The sequence below is a fragment of the Polistes canadensis genome, unplaced genomic scaffold (assembly GCF_001313835.1).
Source record: "Polistes canadensis isolate GaletaPanama2010 unplaced genomic scaffold, ASM131383v1 scaffold_86, whole genome shotgun sequence".
NCBI classification, from domain to species: domain Eukaryota; kingdom Metazoa; phylum Arthropoda; class Insecta; order Hymenoptera; family Vespidae; genus Polistes; species Polistes canadensis.
In genome coordinates, this window is record NW_014569633.1 from 558344 (window position 1) to 564362 (window position 6019).

Here is a 6019-nt window from a genome sequence, read left to right on the forward strand (position 1 = left end):
ACTACTAATATTTAAAAATGATTTGTCTGTTTTATCACAAATACGACGTACGAATTTAAAACGAGTCTTTTGAGAATAGAGAAAATATACATATCGATGCATTCGATTAATAAATCGAATAATTGATTAGTTTGACTCGATTGAATCCGTAAACAATTTCAACAAAGAAATATGCAACGCTAAACCACAAGTGTGTGTATATGAAACTTATCGTTGGTAATAGACTTTTCAATTTCCCGTACGCATATATCAAGAGAGAGATAGAAGCTTATAAAATATTATATTAAAGTTCAAGCGTGTAGTACGCGGTATAATAATTACGTTCTATTCGTTGCATTTTATAATTACAAGATAAGCGTAGGAATTATTTTGTAAGATGCGAATAAAAGATTGCACGTTATAACGTTTACGTTTCACAATTACAATAAACACGGATTACAGAACCAACTACACAATGTACTAATCATTTCCTTACAAATATATACTTATCTTCCTTATTGACTTGTAAGAAAACGTCGTTAAGTATTATCGTCATTATTTGAAAAAGAACAAAAAATCATTTGATAATAGGAAAAAAAATCTTACGATTGGATACATTTGAAAAGTTCTTTCTCGAAGATAAGGAAAACTAAATAATGATAGAATGTATCGTTAATAAAAAGCTTCGATAAGTTGTGTGATTTAAATGAAGATGATGGTTGTTTGAAGATTCAAATAAAAATGATAGAAAAAGATGAAAGATGAGAGACGAAAGACGAGAAATAAAGGAGGAAAATATCGGAAAGACAATTGTAAGCGTTGTGTAAAGAAAGTCAACGATGCATTGCGGGTCCAGTGATGGTTAAGGCTGGTGGTGAGAAGTTGGTAGGCTTCGGCCGAGTGATTCTCTTCGTCGGCAACCGGAGAGAGACCTTTTCCTCTCCGCGCTGCGCGTGCACGAGCGGCAGGCGCGCGCGTTCGTTCGTCTGACGCTTAATACTGGTTTCACGGCTTGATAAGCCGAAGCGTGTAATTTTGCACCGGCTCCGGGAGTCGGATAAGCACCAGGTTTTCTAGTTAAGTGGACCACAAAATTCGGGGAAGCCTATATAAGGCTTTTCGAGGAAGAAGGCGATCAGTCGAGCCACGGAGCTCACCGTCGCAACATCGTCCTCGAACGTATCGGATCTTTCACCTTATTTTTCTCTGTTCAATTCTTTATTCATCTATTTCTTTTTCTTCTTCTTCTTCTTCTTCTTCTTCTTCTACTTATTCTTTTCTTTTTTTTGAATCATACTTCTCTATTTTGGTGAAAGTATTAGTTCGACGAATATTTTCTTATATAATTCTTACACATTTTTACTCTATTTATTATATTTTTATTACTTATATCAGGGTGAATCTTATTCTTATAGATTAGTTAGTATAGTCTCTTTTTTTCTATGAATTTAGATTTATTCAATACGTTCAATATATTTACGTATGCATATCGTTTCCATCGTCGAAATATTATTGGACAAATTTGCATTTCGATGAAAACATGTTGCATATATGTTCATATAGTACTAAAGTAAATATGAAATTCATTACTTTGAGCAATATTTCTGAACGAACGATCGGGAACATCGAAAAGGGAGAATTTTTAATTAGGATATTATGAATGTCAGGGCATGCTCGCGTAAAGATAAAAATAATGTTACTTCAAACTTGATCTGCATTACTATTTCAAGAAATTACTGTAATTGAATAAGTCGTGCCACAAGAAATTGGTTATAGGGCATGTATAAAAGCTTATCAAACAATTACATTTATTATCTTTTTTAACTATGAAAGAAGTAAAAGAAGGAATCGAGAACTCGTGAATGAAGAGTAATCGGAACTTTGACGTTTAGAGGAATTTCGAAATTTGGCGAGGAGGAGTGTAACGAAAGAGAAAAATCGGATGTTCGGTCGTCGAGTAGTCGACAACGTTGGAGATGGAAAAGACGAAGTAAGAGGAAAAGTAGGAGAAAGAAAAGGAAGAGGAGGATGAGGAGGAGGAGGAGGAGGTCGAGTGACGTCGACGTTATTCGGCATGAAGCGACGCACGTCGGGTAAGCGCGAGAATGCAAGCCAGGTGGTTTGAAGGCTCTTCAGGTCAAACAAGTGGAACTGCTGGTGTAGAGGATGGGACGGAAAAGAAGAAAAGGGTGGCTGGAAAGAGGGAAATGCGGAGAAGGAGGACGATAGAGTAGATAGACGGATAGAAGGCGAAGGCGTAAGAGGAGGAGGAGGAGGAGGAGAAAAGGAAGGGAGGAAGAAGAAGAAAAAGGAAGAGGAGGAGATGGAAGAGGGAAGAGAATGTAGACAGGAAGGATGTTCGTCGAGTGCCATCGACTTAACTTGTACCATGGCAGAACGAGCACCAGTCCATGTACTTCTCCAGAGGCTGGAGAGTAACAGAGATGTGTGAGAGAGGAAGACCGAAACATGCCGGCATAATAAGCTTTGTGCGCGACTGTTGAGAGATTCCTCTCTCGCGGAGAGCTGAAGAGTCGCCGAGAGAACTAGAAGAGCTGTAGCTGTGGTAGCAATAGCAGCAGAGCAACGGCAGCAATGGGCGAACGGCATGCAGCTTTCCTTTACCCTCTGTCTACCTCCCCCCTTTTCCTCCGCCCACCTCCGGATGAGGAGGAACAAGAGAAGCAAGAAGAGTCAGAGAAGTCGACCATCCGTCGAATGCGAAAGATGCGAATCCGTTTCGTCTTTTCTACTCCAATTTTACCTTCCCCCCCTCCCTCATTTTCTACTTCCTTCTTTATTTTTAATTACGAATTACTTAAAAAAAAAGGAAAAAAGAAAATAAAGAAAAAGAGAGAGAGAGAGAGAGACCGCGGAGGTAATTACCCTACCTTGGATGGTTTAATCGTTCCGACCTAGAATTCTTTTTTCTTTTACGTATAAAAGAAGGAAGGGTTGGTTATGGTTGGAAAGCTCGTTGACTTAAATACGTCATATTTGTTCGCGAAACTTCATTTCTGTATTATTCGGAATCGGGTTAGAAGGTGGAGGAAAGATTTTCAGTTTCTTTTTTTTCTTTTTTCTTCCAACAGCAAAAATTTATTTCGAATATTCGAATAACGATAAGCTCGGGGACTATGGGAAAATCGACTTTGGTTGACTTTGGCCGTGAATACGTGTCTATAGAATATACCGAACAGGGCTGTAAGTGGGTTAAAGGCACTAGTTGTGTAGAGGGTAAAGTGCATAGTTTGCTCGCGCTTGAAAACAACGGCGAGTGGGATCGCCTAACGAAGTGTATTTGCTGCGAGCCCACGGGAACGAAATATGGGGAGCGAGCGGGAACGAAAGAAAACGTAATCCGGGATAAGTCGTTAACAGTTGACTCATTCTCCTCTTCGGGCTAAAGGATATTCAGACACTCCGAGCCCTCACTCGTTTGTTCGCATAGCGGCCTTTCGTTCTTAACGAAACACAAAGGATGCGCGCGCAAATTTCCAATGGTTTGCCATACATAAATATACGTATATAGAAAGTATATATATATATGTATGTATATTTATGCACCTACATTCTATATATTAACGTCTTACGTAAACACGCCCACACATAGTTATATAGGAATATTTTACTCGAGAAATAATGGGAGCTCTCGATTTGCTTATAAAGTAAACAACATGCAAGACTAGTTGTAACATTGCTATCTCGATTTCAACTCCTAATAATTCCACTTTATCGCTTTCCATTGGTCCTATTTCAACGCGGTTTAAAGAGATCGTTATCTCTCGCGAATTAACGTGTTTATTAAGATTATACTTAAAAAAAAAGAAAAGAGAGAAAATAAATCTAAGAAGGAAATATAGTAACATTGAAATGGAACGATGAATACGATAATGCATACAAAGTACGTGTATCTCTTCTAAAAATAAATGCAGTTATCTGATGTTTATGTTGTAATACGAATATTTTGTTAAAACAACGTATACATTTGCTAACAAATTGATTGGAAAAATAAAACAAAGCTAATAATTAGATAAAGCATATTGGAAAAAAGATTTTGGCTCTAAATGAAGAATCTTAGCGAATAAAGGCACGCAGCAAAGCGCAAGTAAAATGAGATGAAAGATAAAAATGACGAAGAAAAAGATAATGAATCGAGAGATGTTAAAACAAGCAAATTTCCATGCTAATCCAGCATGTATTGATTAAACATTGTTGAATATCACCGACTAAAGTTTTACCATATCTACTTCGATGGTCGGTATCCGTGATATAATTTTTTCCTTTTTCTCTCATTCTCTTTTCACTTCTTTCATTTCTTTCTAGCATCATCTCTCTTTGGCTCGATTCGACAAAGAACAGCCGAACTCGTGGAAATCCTGTCCCCAGTCGGTTCGGTTAGTCCGTGGTAGGAGCGAGTGAGAGAACGGAAGAGAAAGAGAAAAAGAGAGAGAGAGAGAGAGGGATGGATGGAAGCATGGGTACACGAACGAGGTGGTTCGAAAAGGGGTAGAAAGGAAAGGGGATGGAGTACTCGTTGATTTCCCGTTTTCATATTCAATATGATCTGTCTCGGCATTGTATTCATTGAAAACGAGTCAACCGCATGCAAGATCAGGAACCGGGCGCCAGAAACGAGAGTAGATCATGGAAGCTCTCGTTCCCTTTCTCTCTCTCCCTTTCTCTCTCTCCCTCTCTCTCTCTCTGTCTCTCTCTCTTTTCCTCCTTTCGACGTTGGCGATGATGGTGATATTGGTAGTAGTACCGCCACTGACGAAGGCAGTGTTGGTAATGGTGGGTAGGTCGTTGCGGTGGTTGGATGGATGGTTAGTTGGTAGGTAGGTTGGTTGGCTGGCTGGTTCTCTACTCCAACTAATGAAAGGAGACTCGTAGTAGGGTCCGTAGGTTGGTTGCTTGCTTGGCTGAGGTTTAAAGTCGATGTGTCCTCTTCACAGTGGATCATGGCGAGAGTACGAACGAGAGAAGAGCTTGGGCGAAGTGGTATAGGAACTGTGAGGAGGAGAGTGAGAAAGATCTACAGATGGAGGTGGATGTGTTTCGAGGAAGAATCTCCCCACATCTCACTCGCATAGATATCTTTTGAGTTTACCGCGAGATTTCTGAATGGGTAGAATTGGCAATATGGGCTCCTTCTGTTTAGAAAGTCCTACTTCTATTACGAATTCTCGTGTCTTTATAATAAAGCTTGTGTTATTAAAATTGATGAGGATTGTTGAACTGTTATATAAATGTGTAAGAGAAATATAATGATTATTTTTATAAATTATTATAATAGATGAAACTTGATTATTAAACAAATATATTTAATAATAATAATATAGATGAATGAATGAACGATAACACAAAATTAAAAAGAATATTAAACAATTACGTAATTCATATTCTCAGGAATTGGTAATGCGAATAAAAGTAATTTTAATTAATTGTGTAGTTTGTATATATTCTGATTTATTTAACTAACGAATTCGCTGCAGGAAAAAATATAAGCCTGGATAAAGTGTAACGTAAAATATATATTATTATTTTTTGAATAAAAGTGTTCAAATGGAATATCGAAAGAGAACAATTGTTTTTCCTAAATTTCAAATATATTTTTCGGGATCAACATTCACGTGTATTTGTTATTTTCTCTTCTTCATAATTAAATCGTATTATCTTAGTTATTTAAGTGAAAAATAAATTTTGGTAGTCAGTTTCACTTTTTGTCGAAGAGATACATCAAAGTTGTTGAGAATAATCTCGAAATGAGCATGCATCTCGGTATTTCAAAACGTATAGCGTGAAAGCTAAAAGGTAAAATATTCCTCGGTAATGTTCAGCTTAATGCCTTGGTGGCGTCTACATCGTAAGATATACTGAATACTCGAAAAGACTTTCCACTAATGTATTGGACGCTCATAATATTTTGGAGTGAAAACGAGGGATCTACGAATCAAGAAAATGGATTCTCAAAAGAAGGGAGAAAGCTTTGCTTCGTTGAATGTAATCAATTATTGTATATATATGTATATCAAAGCTT

General features: G+C 37.6%; 1 long non-coding RNA gene across 1 annotated transcript; it reads left to right on the forward strand.

Annotated features, from left to right (window-relative positions):
- The first annotated feature begins 1006 nt into the window (after positions 1 to 1006).
- Positions 1007 to 5546, forward strand: LOC106786869. The gene is made up of 2 exons (XR_001381707.1): positions 1007 to 4817; positions 4935 to 5546. It is a non-coding gene; the product is annotated as an uncharacterized LOC106786869 (long non-coding RNA).
- The last annotated feature ends 473 nt before the right edge of the window (positions 5547 to 6019 follow it).